Genomic DNA, 21293 nt, shown 5'->3' with positions numbered 1-21293 from the left:
TTTTCCTATCATTATCACATGTTCATTCATAGCAATGTATAGTATACACGCAAGGGACTTTGAGTTTTCTTTTTAACCGAAGCACTTCTTGATGTAAGTGCTTTATAACAGAGGGGAATTGAGGGTGGGGAAAGAAAGCTTTCACGGGTGTCAAGAATGGTGTACTCGAAAAAAAATGGGGAACACATTACGTAATGTCAATTTGTGATCACTTACTTTTTCCTTGTTCCTATCTTCAAGTAGCGAAACAGTACAGAAAACGCACTTAATGCATTTGTTAGAAAAACTTTTGCAGGCTGACTGGGTTCGATTCTCGGTGGGAGCTCAAATGTTTCGCATTGCACGTTAATAAGTAGGTCCACGTTTGAAACAGCCTTGCTGCTGAAAGGGACACTAAACTAAAATCAACTCTTTTCAAGGCTGGGGTGAAAGAAATGTTCGAACTTATTACAACTCGTGAAAGTGAAGTAGACTATGTTTCAATTTAACGTCGTACTATTATGATTTTTATGATAAAGGAGACGGGTGATTACGCCTAATGAATGATGGAAATACTGGTGTAATGAGAAAGTGTTAGGAAAAGGGAACACGCTAATAACCACGGATACCGTCTTATAATTCGTAATATTGCTATAAAGAAAAATAGTAACACCAGCAGAAATGTAGGTGTACAATTGAACTGATGTTAAGTACAAACAGACACTTAAAGAAAGTTTAGTTTAACGTTTGCATTCAACAGCAGCGACCTCTGACAAAATAATATTACTTTTGCTACCTTGGAAGAAGTACATATTTCGCCTGCGAGTTCTATCAGATTAATAACGTTGAGAAGGGCAAACAGTGGTTGAATCGAAGTTAACTTATGCAACATATGGCAAAATCGAACCCTTGACCACATAAAACGAAGATAATCAATCGGTAAACATAGGGGAAAACTAAAGAATATACTTGAAAGATAGGATGATATACGAAACGACAGGAAAACGAAGGTAGATGTATTAACTATGCAACATACGGCGTGAGAATTTAAAAAAAAAAGATAACAAGTATGGACAAGATCCTTGTTAGGATAACAGCATCTCTAAGTAGTGTATTGGTCCTAAAAAGGACCGTTTTTGAACTCAGTGCCAGAACTTCAAACTTAAGCACGTTCCCCACGGATGCGGCGAGCAAGCTGAATGTCCTTAGGCATGATTGTGACTCTCTTTGCGTGAATAGCACACAAGTTGGTGTCTTCGAAAAGCCCTACAAGGTAAGCTTCACTTGCCTCCTGTAAAGCCATGACAGCTGAGCTTTGGAAGCGAAGATCTGTCTTGAAATCTTGTGCAATTTCTCGGACGAGTCGTTGGAAGGGCAGCTTGCGGATGAGCAATTCAGTGCTCTTCTGGTAACGACGAATTTCTCGGAGAGCCACAGTACCAGGACTGTAACGATGGGGCTTTTTCACTCCACCGGTAGCTGGAGCACTCTTTCTTGCAGCTTTGGTGGCAAGCTGCTTTCGAGGAGCTTTGCCTCCAGTAGATTTCCTAGCTGTCTGCTTGGTACGTGCCATTGCAACTGTCACGACTTGTTTCAAATAATTGCGCGCTGAATGAAGTCAAGTTATATAAAGAGCAAAACCGTTAAATCAAGCTATTTCTCATTGGATAAAGTCAGTCGAAAAGGACAGTTCTCATTGGCTTAGACACGTTTTGTGTTTTTCCTCCGTGCTTTCCCTGCATGATCGAAGGAACAAAACCACGAGTCTTGGGCTGCTTGGGCTTGTAAAAGAAGAAGTCACCCACAAGAAGACCGGGAAGGGAGCCATCCCAAGCCCGCAGAGACTGCAGCGAGGACTCAAGAAAGAAGAAGACGTCCACATACCAGATGAAGAACACTTCAAGAGAACCCTCCAGGGAAGAAGAAATAGGACGAGAAACTCCCAGCAGGAGAGAAGTAAATGAAGAAAGAAGAAACGACCAGCAACAGCCAGACACTCCATCTGCGCAACAAGAGGCAGTGCCGCAAGTGAAACTCTTCGAAGTCACTTACACAACAGAAGAAGTTCTTGACATTATAGCTGAAAAGATGGACACCTCAGAAGTACGTATCACAAATAGAGGATACAAGAGGTTCAGGATTGACTTCGCCACACCAACAGCACGAGATGTTTTTCTGCGCATCTTCGAAGCCAAACACTTCGGTGACAAAGCAATAATGCTCCAATCCAGAAGACAAGAAACAGCAGAAGCCACCACACCAAAAGATGTGACATCCAAGACTCCCGGCCCTTTCAAGGACCAGACGTCTCCACACCCAAAAGTAGACAATGAAGTCAATGAACCAGTTGCCGAAGAAGAGTTCACACTAGTGAAAGGCAAACGCAATAAGAAGACGAAAGCAGACTCGCCGTCACAGCAAGATGAACCACAAACAAAGAAGAATGAATGCAACAAGAGATCCCACCGAAAGCGACCAATATTCACGTGTGTTATCAAGAAAGTACCAGTCACCACAGATGTTGATAGTTTCAAATCTGAGTTAAGGAAACTGAGAGTCAACTTCACAAATGCAGTGAGGATTCAAACCCAGAAAGGACCAGCACCCTTACTCAGATTGTTCTCAGAAGATCCCGTTCAAATAAATAAATTGATAACCCACGGAATCTCCATAGGGACGACACACCACAAAGTCGAAACATCCAGAGCACCGCCACGGCCGATGCCGTGTTACAAATGCTACCAATATGGTCACCAGAGAGCTCTGTGCAAAAACAGAAGAGTGTGCCATCGTTGCGGGAAGGAACACGAAGACACCTGTAGCAACCCAATTGACAGCAACTTCTGTGCAACCTGCGGGAAAGCAGGCCACAGAACAGGGAACAGCAACTGCCCAAAAAGACCACGACAAACTCGAACCATAGCTGTGAAAATACTAACAGAAGACCAGATTACTCAAAAAGAAGAAACTGCAAAACAGCAAGTTTTAGACGATGGCCCTAATAAGGACCAGAGCAGCAAACAAGAAGAAAGAAGAAATAAAGAAGAAACGCCCAGAGTAACCACTCAGGAAGAGAAAATCGCTGAAACCCTCCAGAAACTTATTGATGACGCCATGCATATAGTCACCAACAGAGTTATCAAATGGATTACTTCAGTTTTAGCCTTGACAATAGAACCGGCAAACCATCAACGACTAAACAGAGCAATACAGGAAGCCACAAAGAAAATCTACCGGCAATCCCTCAACCCCATTTTAACAACAGATGGGCAGTTATACGTTCCTTCTCTGCAGCGCATCACTGGAGCCAACGCAGAATAAAAAAAAAAAAAATTCTGCAGACAGATGACGACACAAGCACCGACCAAAGGATCAAGAAGACGGCCAAACTTGCATGTTTAAAAAAAATAACAGTCTTCCCCACTAACAAAACACCTCCCAAATACAGACAACACAGATAGCTTAACATATACAGATAGGTTTTAAAAATTTAAATTAAAAGCATAAAATAACTTAGTAATTTATTAATACAGACATTTTTACATGGATTTTCACCACCCTTCTCAAGTGGTTTTGCCATGTAAATACTATTGCATGCAGCATGACCGATAAAGGGGGTTTTTTCCTGGTTCCCAGGTTTTTTGTCCCTCTATCAAACACAAATAACTTCTCTCGCGCTTTCCTATCTTCTTGTTTACCCTTCTTTCCTTCTATTTCACACATTGACAGATTCGCGTGTAAATGTCTTTCGTAAAAGATAGAAGCCGCGGCATACACCTACACCCGACAGATTCTTTAGTGTACTAATTGCATGTGAGGAGAGGCATGTAGATAGATGGTTGATGCCTTACTCTCTGTCAGGGCGCGGGCTTTCCCGAGGGGCGTCCTTATTTTTAACTTTTCTGTTTCTGTTTCTGTTTCTGCTTGGGCTTGTATTTCTCGTGTGTGGTGAGCGAAGCAGTAACATATCGAAATGACAGGACGTGGAAAAGGAGGCAAGGGTCTTGGCAAAGGAGGTGCCAAGCGCCACCGTAAAGTTCTTCGTGACAACATCCAGGGTATCACCAAACCCGCTATTAGGCGTCTTGCTCGCCGTGGTGGTGTGAAGCGTATCTCTGGTCTCATTTATGAAGAGACCCGAGGAGTATTGAAAGTATTCCTGGAGAACGTAATCAGAGATGCTGTTACATACACAGAACACGCCAAGAGGAAGACAGTGACAGCTATGGATGTTGTGTATGCCTTGAAGAGGCAAGGAAGAACCCTGTACGGTTTCGGAGGTTAAGTTGGGGTTCCTCCTATTTTGGATATAAAATTGGCATAAACGGCTCTTTTCAGAGCCAACAAATTTATATAAAGGGAAAGATTTACTTTGTGCGATTTTCTGTTAGATTATAAGAATTCGTGTAACTACATTAAAGCCTTTTGATGCACACTAAATTACAGACGTAGAGAGATTAATTTGAGAAAATCATACGTTTTTTTTTACATTATGTACGTTCATGTATACGTATTCATATCATGTAGCAGTATTAATGCTGGAGAAGGGGTTCTGGTTGGAAATTGGCGATTTGTTGGAAGTAGCGAGCATGAGAGATGCGAAACGCAAGTCGGAATTTCTGTTCTGACAGTAGGATGTACGTATAGAGGCTTATACAACTTCTATACTGTGCTGTGAGGGGCGAATAATGCGTTAGAAACCTGAATCTTGTCCTTTATCTTGTTTACGTGGTCTTGGGTTCGATTTCTTTCTTTTGCGGTAGTGTCTATTGTGATTTACATGTAAATTAATGACACTTCGTAGCGGGTTACTAAAATAAAGAGTAATACAAATATGAGATGTAGGTTAATGCATTGTATACTTCACATTATTTACTAAAGAAAGGCAGTAGTTACAAGAAACCTAGGCTCGCTCGTTGGGCACAGTAGCAAATGAGTTCTGAGATCAGAGAATAAGAGTAGTTGCGTATTACAAACCATATACATATAACACATATCACACAAATATGAATATCGACCTTGCAAAGAATAAATCGTACTTAAGTGTGCATTTAATGTCATTACTATGTTGCAAAAGAAATTTAGGAAAGTTTTCTGATCCGCTCTGTTCATGATGTCATTGGGGCATAGTAATGAACAATAATAAATGTCGAGAACATATTGAACAGAGTAATTTCAGCCAAGCCAACGCAAGAGAGAAACATGAGTGCTTTAAGAATGTTGGAAATTCCTTTGTCTAGCATGAAGTACATGAGAATATGTGGTATGAGGTTTTCTTCCATTGCTGAGAATCTGGGCTCGACTGTCCTGTCCTCTGGGTAATATGAGCCCGATGTACGCAAATATCAAAAAAATGTAGCTAGCGACAATACAAAAGGTAATGATCTTATAATTAATAATGTAGTGGGAACTAAGCACATCGCTGTTTGGAGTATTCTAAAGTTAGTGTGACTTCCTATGGGCTTCAATTACGATCGACGACTACACATATACTAATTAATCGAATAGCAGCGAGAATTTCGAATGAAACTAAGCAACTATCTCAGACACTTTTGATGAGTCTGTATATCGAAAACAATTCATTTCAATCGTAAATCTCCTCTATAAAGGGGTTTGTGGCCCTCATAAGGGCCGATTTGTATGAGATATAGGTCTTACATTTATGCCTTCTTCTCAGTTTTCTTGGGCAGAAGTACAGCTTGAATGTTGGGCAAAACACCACCCTGAGCGATTGTAACTCCAGACAACAACTTGTTTAATTCCTCGTCGTTACGGATAGCTAACTGCAGATGACGTGGAATAATCCTAGTCTTCTTGTTGTCACGAGCAGCGTTGCCTGCCAACTCAAGAACTTCAGCTGCCAGGTATTCCATGACTGCAGCCAAATACACGGGAGCGCCAGCACCAACTCGTTCGGCATAGTTACCCTTTCGCAAAAGACGATGGATTCTGCCTACTGGGAATTGAAGGCCAGCCCTGCTGGAGCGGGACTTGCTCTTTCCCTTGACTTTTCCACCTTTGCCGCGACCAGACATTGTTCAATATTCTTTCGTAATAAGATGAGAGGAAAAATTGCGGCCTCCCATGAATCAAGTCAGTTTTGTTACTACTTCAAGCGTGCACCCGAGTGCATCAAATGAAAAGCAAGGCAGTTGGCGCGAATTGAAACACGTACTGTAATTTAAATGAAGTCGATAAATCGGGAGACTCTGTGGAACATCTATACACAAGAGCTGAGTTTCGACGGAGACGGACGTGCATTTCTTTCGCTCTCCAATGTCGCATTTCCCAGTGACTATTGAAGACTTCCGCGCCAAACAACAAGATGTATTAAAGAGAAACAAATCACTTCTACTTACAATATACAAGCTAACATCTGAAAACCCAATCTGTAAGGAATGCCAGGATTGTAGTGCACCCAGGCTACTACCTGGGCCATGTGAAAGTCATCTAGCTGTTCTCCCAGAGGAACTTCACAATGACTACCACCGAGTGGGGGCTGACATATTCTACCCGTCACTTCAATTGAAAAAGCTTACAAACCAAGATTTTGACTATAATCTTTTTCCTAACTTTTTGCAATCTCTGAGTAAGGAAGACGCTGGCCTTCCACAAGTTAATGCAGATTCCCCGCCTGGGGATCGTCTTTTTAAGAAGCCCAAACGAACAGTTAAAACAAGACCATTGATACCATCAGCTCTTCCTACCGCCAATAGTTATTCTCCATTAGCCGTGCCTGATCCACTTATAGACATAGGTACCGACAACATGGACACTTCTCCTCAGGATTCAACACCTGTTGACAACTCGTCAGAGAAAATGAAGACTCACCATATTTCCAATCCACAGCGCTCCATCAAGTCGCTAACTATTTATGACTACCCACATGATAAAGGTTATAAGCTCACTCACGGAGCAAGTTCTGTTTGTAAGGAGATCCCCTACTGTGCTGTTTATTCCGATCGAGTGAAATTCCAATGTAGCAATCAAGACGACTATCAAGCATTAATAAAATTCTGTAAAGAGTTTAAACTACAATATGCCTTAGACTCTGTGAAGAAAGAAAAAGTAATGAAAATAGTAATTCGCCAACTTCCAATTGATGCCCTAGCGGCTAATATTCAGCAAGACCTGGAAAACCGTGGTTATCCCACAATTTCTGTACAACAAATGAGAGGTCGAGGCGGGACTCTCTTCCCTCTCTTCCTAGCGACTCTAGTCAAGACACCCGCTACCAAAGAAATCTTCAATTTGGAATATATTGAATTCTATAAAGTCAAGATAGAACCTTACAAAGCCAGACCTTACGTCCAATGTTATCGCTGCCAGCGTCTTGGGCATACACAATCATCTTGTCATGCTAACCCCCGCTGCGTCAAATGCGCCGGAGGCCTTTTAACTTATGAATGCACCCGCAAGACTCAAGATAGCGCAGTGAAATGCCCCAACTGTGGCGGTGGTCACCCAGCCAATTATTTCAAGTGTCCGATAATTCATCGTGTATTGTCTAGAAAATCTAACCAGGAAAAATTACCTCAATCCAAGGACTTTCCACCTCTTCCGTCTGGATCCACTTCTGAACCTGTAATTAAGAAGAACTTCAAACATTCTTATGCTGAAAAAACAAGTACTCCTATCAAGACGAACAACTCTTCATCATCTTCATCCTCTGTCGCAGAGACACCTGTCAGCTGGCAAGATTTACTTCACCTATTCCAGGATATGCAATTACCAAGACTTCTTCAAGCCGTGCACAAACGTTTCAGCGATATCAAGACAGCTCCAGATATTTTTACCAAACTCATTATTTTTTGTGAAATCCTCGAAGACCTTCAAGATTAAGTGATTACAATTCAACATACAGGACCAAAACCCTTTTTAGAGCCACTGTACTGGCTAACTCCCATTGGCCTTCACCATCAGCCAATCCCAGGCCGTCATCTCCTCAAAGTCACCAATCTCTTCCTTCCCCAGCTTTTTCCTTCACTATAAATTTCCGAACTTTCAACCAAGACTTCAATGAGTCGGCGTCGGTATCCGGCCATTATGAGTGCTAAGTTTCTGTGTTTATTCAATTCCATATCTACCACAAATGCGAGGTAAGGGACACTCCAGTCTCGGTACTCATTAGCTATTAAAAACCCGTCATTCTAAGTTGGCAGTTGGCAGTTGGAGACTCTGTGAAGAAAGAAAAAGTAATGAAAATAGTAATTCGCCAACTTCCAATTGATGCCCTAGCGGCTAATATTCAGCAAGACCTGGAAAACCGTGGTTATCCCACAATTTCTGTACAACAAATGAGAGGTCGAGGCGGGACTCTCTTCCTTCTCTTCCTAGCGACTCTAGTCAAGACACCCGCTACCAAAGAAATCTTCAATTTGGAATATATTGAATTCTATAAAGTCAAGATAGAACCTTACAAAGCCAGACCTTACGTCCAATGTTATCGCTGCCAGCGTCTTGGGCATACACAATCATCTTGTCATGCTAACCCCCGCTGCGTCAAATGCGCCGGAGGCCATTTAACTTATGAATGCACCCGCAAGACTCAAGATAGCGCAGTGAAATGCCCCAACTGTGGCGGTGGTCACCCAGCCAATTATTTCAAGTGTCCGATAATTCATCGTGTATTGTCTAGAAAATCTAACCAGGAAAAATTACCTCAATCCAAGGACTTTCCACCTCTTCCGTCTGGATCCACTTCTGAACCTGTAATTAAGAAGAACTTCAAACATTCTTATGCTGAAAAAACAAGTACTCCTATCAAGACGAACAACTCTTCATCATCTTCATCCTCTGTCGCAGAGACACCTGTCAGCTGGCAAGATTTACTTCACCTATTCCAGGATATGCAATTACCAAGACTTCTTCAAGCCGTGCACAAACGTTTCAGCGATATCAAGACAGCTCCAGATATTTTTACCAAACTCATTATTTTTTGTGAAATCCTCGAAGACCTTCAAGATTAAGTGATTACAATTCAACATACAGGACCAAAACCCTTTTTAGAGCCACTGTACTGGCTAACTCCCATTGGCCTTCACCATCAGCCAATCCCAGGCCGTCATCTCCTCAAAGTCACCAATCTCTTCCTTCCCCAGCTTTTTCCTTCACTATAAATTTCCGAACTTTCAACCAAGACTTCAATTCAATTATCAATTACAATTGAAAAATCACACAGGACGGAAGCTAAAGCAACTCCACACGGATTGAGAGAAGCAAGCGGTTCCTCGCGCGTTTTCTGAAGAATAGAATCAGCACACAGGGCCATACGAGCCTTTGGAATAGGCAGTTTCCGGATGACCCGCGTCTAATAAGTGTTAGTGTTAGTGATAGTGATAGTGATAAAATATACACCGAGTGATCAAGCCACATTATCTGTTATGCTAACTGTCTGACTACATACATAGACTAATACAACCAACTGGCTCTTATTAGGGCCACCTCTGACATTTACTGACAACAAACTGGACATCCCTGTTCTCATGAACAGTACCCGTCCGGCTCTTTTTAGGGCCACCGACGCCTGACGTGACCAGGATTGATCTGCTCTTTTAAGAGCAGGTCCTTCCGGCTCTTTTCAGAGCCAGAGCTAAATATATTTCATCCCTCCCCGACAGTGTTGACGCTCTACGCACCGGAAGGAGAGGTTAAGATCATTCGCTGCCCTGGCCCTCTTGAGTTCCCGAGCTTAGAGTAGGGGCTCTCGTATGTACAGGCTTTGCCGACAGCCGGGTAGTGCATGGACCTAACCTATCCCAACGGGACTGCTAAGATAGGGACACCACACGTAACATATACACATGCACCCACAAAACAACACCACAGTCCCTGATACCTTGCGGTGTTAACTACAGGACTGCTGACACTACGTACACGAACCCCCCCCCCCACTAGCAAACACAACAACCAACACCAACCCACTACAGTACTACTGGATGGGAAAATTAAGCAACCAATACTAGAGAGGGCTCCGGTCCTTTCAAGGGCCACGCCTGGAGGAAGTACAGCGACATCTACAAATAAGAAGAAAAGAGCAGCGAAGACCGAAGGAAGAAGCAACTCCACCACTACTTCGGAGAGAACTCGTAGAAGACCAACGACCTCGCAAAACACACCAGCGATTTCTCGACCACCCAGACTAGATCAACATAGAAACAGATTAACAACACACCCACAGTGAAGAACTCCAAACAAGTAAGATCAGCACAACCAATACTGACGCACACACAAAGAAGAACACTGTTGCTAGGTACCAATAAAACTAACAAACACCCCGAGAAGAACACCAAATCAAACACAAAGAAGGAATAACTACACAAAGTCTACCAACATGCAACGCACACCCAGAAACACAAGGAGCAGAAGTGCTCTTAAAGATGCCACACAAGGGAGCGCACGGACAAGGGACAACATGAAGATAAGAAGAAAACCAGCACAGCTCTCCCCTGAACGTACCACGGACTCGGAAGACAACAGCAGCAGTGGGTCAAGCTCTCCACACAGTACATCTTCACGTTCCAGTTATGCGGAGGCAGCTAAATCCCCACCACAAGAAACAAGAAGAAATTCCAATCCAAGTGAAAACCACACAACGTTCCTGATACAGACACAAACTACAAACCACAACAAAAGAAACGACAAACCTGACCAAGGCAATGCTGACAAACCTACCCCAGCAGACCTGAAGGCAAAAGAAGACCGAAGAAACAATAAGGAAGACCAAACGGGCCCACATGAAGCTCCAAGGAACGAAGACAAGGACCACGACAACGAACAGACGAGTAGAGCAAACACCCAAAAGGAAACAAACACGCAAGAAGGAGGGAAGGAAGGACGCCCACAGACAACACCCCCACATCAAACTTCACAAAACACTACAGATTCTACCAAAGGAACAAAAATATTTTCAATCGCTATCTTCAACCCAGAACCAAAATGCATCCGACCACTGCATCTAAAACAAAAACTGGACCTCATCAACATCACTGTAAATATTCACACACTGTCAAGGAACAACGGAATCAAGATTATCTTCAAGAGCCAAGCAGACAAACAAAAGTTCCTGAACAGATTCGAAGTGAAAGACTTCGGCCCCTCAGCAGTATGGAACACGAATAATTATTACAAATACGTTACACACAACACACCAAAGCCAGCTACATTCACATGTGTAGCCAGGGGGGTCCCAACCACCGAAGATGCAAAAGACATTAAGGAAGACCTCATTAAACAAGGTATTAACGTCTCCAACGTAACCAGGATGCAATCTGGGAAGGGACCCATCCCCCTCATACGTATATTCTCTAAGGACCCAGAAACTATCAACCACCTAATAACAAACGGCATTACCATAGGCCCCTTTCGCTTTAAGGTGGAAAACTCCAGAAACTCAGGCAGACCTACCCCGTGCACGCGATGCTATGCGTATGGCCACAATATACACACCTGCGCTAGCAAAATCATTTGCTATAAATGTGGGGAACAACACCCACCTAGCCGATGCCAAAAGACGAAACCAAAGCAATTCTGCGCCACCTGTAAGAACGACCAACACCGAACAGGAAGCAGCACATGCCCGGCAAGACCGTACGAGAACTCAGAAAACACATACAAGAAGATTCTAATCCCCACTAGACAAGCAGAACCAATAAACGCCTCCACTAGCTACTCAGCAGAAGAAACCCAAGAGAACCCACCCAAGCAGACCCAGCGTACCGAAAATGCTGAAATTGAATCACTCAGAGAAGAATTTTACAAACAAATAACAAATTTGAAAGATGACATACTGACATGGGTCAGCAGCACCCTCACACTCCTCTATAAGGACAATCCCAAAAACTTAATCGACACATTACGTGTCACAACGGAAGAGATTTTCAATGAAAGGATAAACATCATGAGGTCCAACGAAGGAACTCTATACGTTGGAAGGAACAGATACGAGAGGTCAAGAAAAGCAAGAACACGACAAGACGATACAGAGGAAATCCATGGACAAGAACCAGAGGATGGAAACCAATACTAGACACACAAAAGAGTCAAACAAACTACGACTCTTGTTTGTCAACATAGAAGGGGTCAGACAGAAAGTCGAAGAACTACGTACTTATGTAAAAGACCACAACATACAAGTAATAATAATAAATGAAACCATGCTCACTAAAGGCATAGCACTGAACATGCCCGGATTCACCACAATCAGGAATGACAGGATAAGGAACAAAAAAGCAAGTGGCGGCACCGCCATTCTTGTAAAGAAAAACATAAAATTTACAATCTACCCACTGCCCATGGAAATACAGGAAGACGCATCATCTCCAATCCTCATTTATGTCCATACACAAAACCCCTTCTACATAGCCACCCTATACAACCCGCCTCAACTAAGCATCTCAAACACCTTCCCAATCCTAAACTTCCTATCTAAATTTAACAGAATCATCGTGGCTTCCGATATAAACAGTCAACATTACACCATTGGGGACCCCATAACCAACAACAATGGGAAAAAGTTCATCGAGTATCTAGCAATGAGCCCGTGGTTGCTGGCAAAAATTGAGGGGCCTACGAGGAGGGGCAGACACCCCAGGGAAAAGGATACAAAACCCGACAAAATACTCACATCGCCTGCAATGTATACAAAGATAAATTGCCAAAAACCAGATTTCGCTACAGTATCCGACCATGCTATCATCACATTCACAATAGCAGAAAAACACCATCAAGCATACAACAACCTAGTAATACAACAACCGCACAAAACAGATTGGAACGCATATAGGAATACAATCGACGAAATGACCGCCAACATCCACATTACCGACAATCCCGAAAACATCGAAGACGCAAACAGGAAAATAATTGAAGCAATACAGACGGCAATAGAAACACATATACCCACCACTGAAATAAACACAAACGAAAACAGACTACCTTTCAGAATCATCCAAAAAATAAAAGAGAAGAGAGAATTACACAGAATATACAAAACACAACCAAATGAACACACGAAATTTACAATAAATAGGCTTCAGAGAGAAATAAAAGAAGAAATTATAAAACATAAAGAAGACAAAATGAACAATCTGTGCAGAAAACTACAAGAAGACAGCAGGCAAGACCCGGGAAAATTCTGGAAAACCCTCAAGAGCAAATATCAACGAAAGCCACAACAACCGCTCCCACATAAAATAGACAACATAAATGCACCAACTGAGGCCGAAAAGCTACAACTCTTTGAAGATATTATGACAAAGAAGTTCAACAAAGCTCAGAGCTCCACAGTACAACAAAGACGTATTGAGGAATACACAAGAAAGGCCAAAAACATAATAAAACATCATGAAAACCTAATACCGGCAGACAGGCTAGATACTCACCCCGGAAACCATGATATCTTGCTAAACGAAATTACTCTCGAAGAGCTCAAAACAACTATCAAAAAGAAGAGAAACACGGCCCCCGGCCCTGACACGATAAAGACTATACACCTGAAAAGAGCTTCCAACAACCTCTTACTGAAGATACTGGAAATATACAACGCCAGCCTCAGAGTGGGTTATATACCAAAAGGCTGGAAACAGGCTCACACCATCCTCCTACCGAAACCGGGAAAACCAAACAACCTGTCCAAAAACTACAGGCCGATAACTCTAACCTCAACTATTTCCAAAATAATGGAAAAGATAATAGTAAACAGACTCCATAGATACCTAAATGACAGTGGCCAACTAAACAAACAGCAGGCTGGGTTCCGGCCCACATACAATACCATCCAACAAGTATTAAGGATCGTCAATGATGCCCAGACAGCTCAGAAAAAACACAATAGGACAGGGGCGCTCCTATTCGATCTCTCGAGCGCATTTGACACTGTCTGGCATGATGGCCTTATATACAAACTAATACTGATGAACCTTCCAACCACCTACATCAGATGGATACACTCATTTCTAAAGGACAGGGAGACCAGAATAAAGCTAAACGGATCATTATCAAACCCAATAAAAATAGAGAGAGGGGTACCACAGGGATCTACTCTGGCCCCCCTTCTCTATATAATCTATGTAAATGACACACCGCAGTATAAACAAACAAAACTTGCCCTATATGCAGATGACACTGCATACTGGACATCAGCAAGAATCATCATGGACATTCTAAAACAACTGGAGGTGCAAGCCAGGAAATTCGCTGAATGGTGCAAAGAATGGCACCTAGAGATGAACACTTCAAAAACACAACTCCTCCTCATTCACCCAACAAACAAATACACACGAAGTAGCCAACAGAGAACAATAAATATAGGAGGCGCACAAATCAAACCCAAGAGGCTGGCCACATATCTTGGCGTCACACTGGACCACCGCATTAACCTCAAGCAGCATATCAAAGAACTAAAAAAGAAAGCCATCAGGACCATCAACTGTCTAAAACTTATAACAAAAAACCAACATACAGGAACACACATCAAAACAAAACTCTATAAAGCCATTGTGAGGGCCAACCTGGTGTACGGATCCCCACTCTTCAGCCCAGAACATGTAGAGGAACTACAAAGGACGGAAAGGTTCTGGCTCAAAATCGCCAATAACGAAGGAACACCTACAGAGCTACTGTACAGAATGCACAAACTTGAGCCACTCTCTGACTTCATCAACGGATTGAACAAGAACTTCGCCAAAAGGATGATTACCTCCAATTTCTTCAGAGACATCTACAACCAAGACCCCCCGAGAATCCCAAATACTGTAGTGGGAACACTCTACAACCTTGCAATGACATAAAAAAAAAAAAAAAACACAAACACACACACACACACACACACACACACACACAAAAAAAAAAAAAAAAAAAAAAACACTAACACAGTTTTTGAACTCAATGGCAGAGCCTCTTTTCACGGGCTAGTTTCTCACGGACGCATGCTAACACACATTCACACACAGAAGTAAAAACAACTAAATACACTCCACCCAATCCAATCAAAACAAACTTTACCCAAACAACTACCCATTCTGACGTCGCGACAGTACACACACAAAACGATAATATAAAATAACACTCTGGACAAAGTAGCCGTTGGCTAGACGTCCCTTCCCCCCTTCGGGGGAAAAACTGACTTGACTTGACTTGACTTGACTTGAACCAAGACTTCAATGAGTCGGCGTCGGTATCCGGCCATTATGAGTGCTAAGTTTCTGTGTTTATTCAATTCCATATCTACCACAAATGCGAGGTAAGGGACACTCCAGTCTCGGTACTCATTAGCTATTAAAAACCCGTCATTCTAAGTTGGCAGTTGGCGGACACATCTAATTTTGCTGAACGAGTGAGTCATCATGCCACCAAAAACTAGCGGAAAGGCTGCAAAGAAGGCTGGTAAAGCCCAAAAGAATATCTCCAAGGGAGATAAGAAGAAGAAGAGGAGGAGGAAGGAGAGCTATGCCATTTACATCTACAAAGTTTTGAAGCAAGTGCATCCTGACACTGGCATATCTAGCAAAGCTATGAGTATCATGAACAGCTTTGTTAATGACATCTTCGAGCGTATTGCTGCTGAAGCTTCTCGTTTGGCCCATTACAATAAGCGGTCAACTATCACCAGCCGGGAAATCCAAACAGCTGTGCGCCTTCTTTTGCCTGGTGAACTTGCCAAGCACGCTGTAAGTGAGGGTACGAAGGCTGTTACCAAGTACACAAGCTCTAAGTAAAAATCTTCTTCAAGATTTTTCATTTCAAACGGTCCTTGTCAGGACCAACACATTATTCGAAAGAGTTAAATCACGAAATTTGCTTCATTCTGTTATGTAGAAACACCTTGAAATCCAATTTCTATATGCTGTTAGTAAAAAAGTAAAGCACATAGCGGAGATGTGTCGTGCTTGTATACGAAAGGCATTTACTCGCCGGAGATCTACACTTAGTCATAATAATTTACTTTTAAAAAGTGGTAATACATTCCGTGTTAAGTATAGTAGTAGGTGCACACGGATCGGAAATCAGGTTATTTTAATGTGCCGTGCAAATAAACAGGCTGTTAGTGTAAGAAATAGTGGGTATAACGCTTAGAATATCGATTAATCGCTATGAAATAATGTTGATAAATTATCTCTTGAAAGTACTATAAAATTAATGTTTCTAGTATTTTCGTACTTGAAGGATAATGAAATTTGAAAATGAGATGCCAACAGCACCTGGTGTTCCCAGGCGGTCACCCATCCAAGTACTGACCAGGCCCGATGCTGCTTGACTTCGGTGATCGGACGAGAACCGGTATATTCAGCATGGTATGGCCGTTGGCGAATGCATATGGCTTCGAGTGAGTTATTGTAGCTACGTAGGTTTGTCGGTGAATACTCAAAAAGACCAGCGCGTGGAAAGCGTTGCTAATTGTTTTAAGTAATGCATGATTACGAAATTATCGTGGTGAACGATGTGAGAATATTCGTCTTTGTGAAAAACAAAATTAGAAAAAGTATACCAACAGCACCTGGTGTTCCCAGGCGGTCACCCATCCAAGTACTGACCAGGCCCGATGCTGCTTGACTTCGGTGATCGGACGAGAACCGGTATATTCAGCATGGTATGGCCGTTGGCAACTACCTTTTCTTCAATGTCCTGTTAAGGAAGTATGTTTTAAGTAAGAATTGACATTATTAACTATAAAGGCAAGCATATTAACGTCGTTAACATTACTTGGAATATACTAATATTCGAATAAATATTTGAATGTTCGAATGATGAGTGATTCGGATGTTCATAGTGCCACTGTGTCCTATCGAGTTTACTATCACGAACCACGTATGAAATTGTATATAAATAAATAAAAATAAATCCTTTATTAAGTATTGATTACAGGAAAAAGGCAAACTTACATTCTTTAATGTACACAATGAAATGTATGAAAGATATTTTTAAGATATGTTTCACTTACCCTTTATAACGCAAGGTAGTTTTCAGTGTAGCATTCTCTTCAGCTGCGAGATAACGTAAGGCAGATGATCATTCAGTCGTGAAGCACTAAAATGTAATATACATTTTAACTATTATCGATAAGAATTATTTACTGCAGGGATGCAAATAAAGTGAGGCAAATTAGTAAATAAAAACCGATACTGTAACTGATAATATAATTAGTTGTATCTGTATTAGTTGTATATACAGTAATCGCACGATTATCCGCGGAGTTGGATGTTGGCATAATCGCGCATAATCAGCAGTATGAGCAGAAAAGGGAAATGAAATGAAATATTTAGATTTACGTCGCATACTTATACCGGTTACGCTAAAGGAGACGGTGATGATGAGTACTGAATGAAGAAAGTGGGAGGAAACGGGAGAAACCCGAGAAAACCCATGAGCACGGTCTTTATGCACGACAAAGTTCACACGGCACGAGCTGGGATTGAATCAGGGACCCCAAGCACCGGAGGCCAAAAAACGGACAAAAAGTCTTTCGTGCAACTTTCGTTTTCGGTAAAAAGTTTACACATAATTTAGAAAGAGTAGTTTTCTGGTCTTTTTATTTCACAAGTTGGTTCATGTCTATATTTTTTACATGCATAAAAAATTTTTCAACTCCCTTGCTTATTTCCTGTTAAAGACCTCTACCTCTGATTGTATTTTTTGCACATATTCTTATTGTTTTCAGACAACATTTCTAAAAGCGTAATTTATCGTCAGCAAGAAAAGAAAAGGAAAGCCTCGGATAGTGGAATGTGTACTGTATATATATATATATATATATATATATATATATATATATATATATATATATATATATATATATATATATATACGTATTAGTATATAGTTTTATTTTATACGTCTCCTATTATTACACAATGTGCAGATATTGTCAAAGCGCAAGTAAATATGTATAACTCCCCGTTCTGCACTTAATAACTTGAAAGAAGTTCGGGGAAGGTAGTGTAACAGAAAGTGCAAACAGAAATGAGGGTTTAAAGGCATTTAATATTATTCCGTAGTAGTATGATTTTTTGTAAAAAAAAAATATATATATATATATATATATATCTAAACATACATATTCAATGATATAGTAAGAGGTTAGCAGCACTGATAGAACTGCAGAAAGTACAAAACCGTTAATAAGAAAGAGAGAGAGATGGTGGCCGCTTTTGTGCTTTTCATTGGCTAATTCCGAATTGCGCGCGAATACGTACGAGATTTCTTTCTTTTTCCTCTTCGCAGCCCAGATGTTGCCAATTAGAAGTTTTTAGTACTACATTTGTATGAAAATGTTGCCTTTAAGAAATGTGGTTTGCATACAGAGAAAAGAGCAAAATGAATATTTACCTTAGTGGGCATGAAAAAAGACGAAACATTTTGCAAGATGGACACACGAACTTCCTTAATGCAGGCGTTCAGTACATTATTGTAAAGAAAAAAACACTAAAAAGAATTACTTCAATATCCCTAGCAACATTCAACAATTCATAGAGAAAAATCTTTATTTTGAGAACAATGGAAAACTATGTAATTGTAGATAACTACTAAATTTAATGATTAAGGAAAACGTTTAGGCCCGGCCCTTCAGAAAGAAAGTGCACAGAATATTCTCTCATGGAAGCAATTGCAAAATCAACATTTTGTTTGCAGTTATAATTAGAGGATCTATATACAGGGTGTTCGAAAAAGAATGTATCCTCTTGAAAGAAAATATTCTCTGGGCCCCTAATCCTTTATATACCGAAAGGAAGTTTGTATAGCATTTTTTCTTACCTTCGTTAGAAGAATTGAAAGTGACTACTATCGTGACACGGGAGATATTTAATCGATAGTCGAATTACTCACATACTCGAATGAACACGTCTCTTGTAAGGAGAGGAAAGGCTTCTGTGATCCGCTATCGCAGCTGTGTCATATCTGCAGAGAATGTTAGGACACAAACGTGATCTTTGAGAGCCTCGTGAAAAGAAGTCGCATAGTATCATGTGTGGAGACATCGGGGCCATCTGAAGAACGCTTCATCATTAGGACCAAGGGCGAGTTACGAAACACTCTGGGATATATTTATTAACATAACTTCTCGTCATTCTGCAAGTGTGGTGGAGCTCCATCCTATTGGAAAAGGAAACCTCGGGAGCCCTCTTCATGTGTAGGTATCGTTCACATCTGAAGCATGTGAAGATAGATTACTGTACTATCGTGTACCTAAAATCATTTTCTACGAATACGAACATGTCTACACTGAAGGCAGTGCAGCTCTTTTTCTCTTTTTTTTGGTCATGTATTGTAACGCGGGGCAATGCACACAATAACATGTAATGTTGTGTATCATCATAAAGGGCCAGGGCGATGATTGGATCTTGATGGACGTGGAGAACTGATAGGTGATGTGAGTGGTATTGTGATCTATGGTTGTATGTTTACTGATGAATGCATAAGGAGAGGTGAAGGGGTTGCCTTTTTTTTTATGTCGATCGGGAGGGAAGCGATTGGGAAACTTTTGACTTTGTTTTTCAACCGAATATATTGATTGAATAGGTCGCCGACAATTTTACGGGGCGTCACGTCGTTGCCTTTTTCATGTCGATCGCGAGCGAAGCGAGCGTTTTTTTTTTTTTTTTTTTTTTTTTTTACCGACAATATGTATTGAATCGGTTGCCAACACCTTTAGGGGCGCGTCACGTCCTTCTTTCTGTGCTGATCGCGAGCGAAGCGAGCGCGAAATTTTTGACTTTTTTTTTTTTTTTTTTTTTTTTACCCACAATATTTATTCAATCGGTCGCCAACACTTTTAGGGGTGCGTCACGTCCTCTTTTCTCTGCTGATCGCGAGCGAAGCGAGCGCGAAATTTTGACCTTTTTTTCTCTTTTTAATTCTTTTTTTTTCTTTAAGAAAAAATATTGATTTCATAGGTCGCGAACATTTTTACGGGATGCAACATCGTTTATTTGTTTTTGCAACCGTCTTTCTGTCTTGAGCCCCCGCCAAGTTAACTTTATGGTGGACAAAAACTATGTGCGGTGGGTTACCGCGGGGTTCTCCCGTTTCCTCCCACTTTCTTCATTCCACCACCATTTCAATCATTTCTCATAATCAGCGCCTCTTTTAGCCTAAGCGGCATAACGTGGGACGTAAAACAAAGATTTCCTTTAGTTGCTTTCTGTCTTGATTACGAGCGCGAAATTTTTTACTTTTTTTTTCTTTCTTTTGATATTATTCATTTAATAGGACGGCAACACCTTTACGGGCCGCCGCGTCGTCGTTTACACTTCTTCAGCCCATATTCTTTCTGCTTGTTCGTTTTCCGGCATCTTGTTATCACCGCCCGCGGCAATGCCTATGTCTTTCATCGCTTTTTGAAGCAAATCTTTAATAAATATGCACTCTCACATTTCTACTAATATGCATACCACAGTGGATAGACTGTAACTAGGAAAGCAGAAGCCTGCATATCATATTATTTAACAGTTGAAAGTGAACTGTCATTTTAAGTTTGATTTTGATCGGATGAGTGCAGTTCAACTCGTCGACAATTGTGAAGATTCTCGAGGTTAGGGACCATCCATTTTGTGCTTTGTAATGAAAATGGCTGCAGCCAAACTTCTCTGATCTGAATGAAACTTGGCATGATGATACATCTTGACCTGCTCTACAAGTTTATTTAGTATTTTCCGTTGCGCAGGCTTTTGCTTCTCCAGGTTCTCCCATGGAACTGAGAAACGTATTCAGTCGAACTTCTGCGGTAAGTCAGTATATCATCCTGAGAAGTTTGATCGAGATAGCAGAGGTTCGACTATTCGTTTTTCAATTCCATGTGATATTACAACACGGTGAACTAAATTTATATAGAAACACTTTGATTTTGTTTTGTTTTTTGCTAGCATTAAACTGAGAAAATGTTATTCAATAGACAGAGAACACCACTCAAAGAAAAGTACATCATAAGAATATATATATGGTTGCTGTGGTTCTCGGTTTAATTTGCTAGTTAAGAAACTTGCTCTAAATAAGTACATCTTACAGGTGAAAAACTAAGCCAGGCGATAGAATTAAATATAAAGTTATACACTTTTATTTTACGTTTACTAGTGTTGGGTTACTACTGTAAAATAAGTCAGTATATATGAAAGATAACTGTATTAGGTACTATTTTCCACCGGCGGTGTATTCTTGCATAGTGTACTTAATGTTTACAAGCGGGGCGCTACTAGTATGGATGCATGACAAGTGCTATTGAAACTCGAAAACTAACTGGTTTCCACTACCCTTGCTTATACGTATACCCGCGTCGCCTTCGCTCCTGTTCACTTTGGACGCACATTCTTGCTATCGCTCAG

General features: G+C 41.2%; 2 non-coding genes across 2 annotated transcripts; both read right to left on the bottom strand.

The window, feature by feature from the left end:
- Positions 1-16166: 16166 nt before the first annotated feature.
- On the bottom strand, positions 16167-16285 carry LOC145676712 (5S ribosomal RNA). Its single transcript, XR_014129448.1, has one exon. It is a non-coding gene; the product is annotated as a 5S ribosomal RNA (ribosomal RNA).
- Positions 16286-16462: 177 nt separating this feature from the next.
- LOC145676702 (5S ribosomal RNA) lies at positions 16463-16581 on the bottom strand. Its single transcript, XR_014129438.1, has one exon. It is a non-coding gene; the product is annotated as a 5S ribosomal RNA (ribosomal RNA).
- Between the last annotated feature and the right edge of the window lie 4712 nt (positions 16582-21293).

Source organism: Thermobia domestica, unplaced genomic scaffold, assembly GCF_964235325.1.
Source record: "Thermobia domestica unplaced genomic scaffold, izTheDome1.hap1.1 HAP1_SCAFFOLD_306, whole genome shotgun sequence".
NCBI classification, from domain to species: domain Eukaryota; kingdom Metazoa; phylum Arthropoda; class Insecta; order Zygentoma; family Lepismatidae; genus Thermobia; species Thermobia domestica.
This window is presented reverse-complemented; position numbering and strand designations above follow the sequence as displayed.